This window comes from Mandrillus leucophaeus, unplaced genomic scaffold, assembly GCF_000951045.1.
Source record: "Mandrillus leucophaeus isolate KB7577 unplaced genomic scaffold, Mleu.le_1.0 Scaffold96, whole genome shotgun sequence".
Classification (NCBI taxonomy): domain Eukaryota; kingdom Metazoa; phylum Chordata; class Mammalia; order Primates; family Cercopithecidae; genus Mandrillus; species Mandrillus leucophaeus.
The window spans coordinates 1,788,751-1,790,447 of record NW_012110474.1 but is presented as its reverse complement, the minus strand read 5'-3'; the positions used below and the strand labels follow the sequence as shown (position 1 = coordinate 1,790,447).

General features: G+C 43.5%; 1 pseudogene; it reads left to right on the top strand.

The window, feature by feature from the left end:
* The window catches only part of LOC105532466, a 9,461-nt pseudogene extending 8,091 nt beyond the window's left edge, over positions 1–1,370 (top strand).
* The last annotated feature ends 327 nt before the right edge of the window (positions 1,371–1,697 follow it).

The following is a 1,697-nucleotide window of genomic DNA, read 5'->3' as shown; positions in this document are numbered from 1 at the left end:
ACTGTGGGCTTGAGTTTTCCCATGAGAGCTTACGGCAAGCACTCAAAGCCTTTCCTTTCCAATAAAAAGAAAAATTCAGGCCAGGCGTGGTGGCTCATGCCTGTAATCCCAGGCTTGATCACTTGCAGTGGGTGGATCACTTGAGGTTAGGAGATCGAGACCAGCCTGGTCAACATTGTGAAACCCCGTTTCTATGGTGAAACCCCTGTCTCTATTAAAAATAGAAAAATTAGCAGGGCGTGGTGGCACATGCCTGTAATACCAGCTACTCGGGAGGCTGAGGCAGGAAAAACGCTTAAACCCACAAGGCGGAGGTTGCAGTGGGCCGAGATCGCACCATTGCACTCCAGCCTGGCCAACAAGAGCGAAATTCTGTCTCAGAAAAGAAAAAAAAAAAATCATCTTTCTGAATTAATTCTTGAGAAATGCCCCTTTCCTGTTGACTCAGATTTAGCCCCAAAATGGCATTTGATTAAACAGCATACAGTTCCTACATTCAACAGTTTTTGATACATTTGATCCATCTTTGGTTTCTAGAAGATGAAGATAGGCTTAGAGAGAGAAGGCGGCTTAATACTGAAGAAGAAGTTGATCCCCTTGCAATGCACAAATACATACATTTGAAGCTACCGCACAGGTAAATAATCCATCATGTAAACTAGGACCAGAGTTAGCTCCTGGAATGACTGAAATAACTGGGGATAGTTCTGCAATTTCACAAGCTAATTGTAACTCGGAAGAGGATACAACCAACCTGTGTTTGCAGTCACGGAAGCAGAAGAACCGTTAGGTATCTGGAGACAGCCACGCTCGTGTTAGCAGACAAGGAACTTGGAAAGTCCGCACACAGATTGATTATATACACTGTCTTGTGCCTGATTTGCTTCAAATTACGGGGAATCCCTACTATTGGGGAGTGATGGACGGTTATGAAGCAGAAGGCCTTCTTGAAGTGAAACCTGAGGCCTGAAAGCACGTTTTTGCCAGGGACTCTGCGCAAGAGGACTACCTCTTCTCTGAGCTTAGCGGTGGCAACGGATCCCCGCATACCCAAATTGAGCAGTGAAATCACAACTTTAGTTCTGATGCCCATGATTCGTGTGTACTTCACTCCTCCACTGTAACAGGACTTTTAGAACACTATAAAGATCCCAGTTCGTGCATGTTTTTTGAACCATTGCTTACTGTATCTCAATGGGACTTTTAGCCTGAAGTATATCCGTGGCGCGGTAATCGGCAGGTGCACTAAGTATGATGGAATTGATGGGCTCCCTTTACCCTCAATGTTACAGGATTTTTTAAAAGAGTATCGTTATAAAGAAAAAGTTAGAGTTCGCTGGTTAGAATGAGAACCACTCAAGGCAAAGTAAACTCTCCTTTCCCAAAGGGTGTTCACTAGGTCCGCTTTCATGTGCATCAGACGGTACACCTATAGAAAGCACACATAGCAGTGCTAAGTTTTTTCATACAGTATGTTAGCATAGTGTTAGCATCTGTCAAATGCGACCTGCTGTTACTTATTCAGAAGAACATGGTGCCTATTGGAACAACAGAAGATAGAGCCACAGGTGTTCAGTAAGACTGCAAGAACATTTCGCTGATTTATCTAACAGTTTGGTTTTTAACAGCTGTAGTATTTGAGCGAGACAACTCTGGGGCATTTGCTATGAAGAATTCTATATCTTACTGAAGAACAA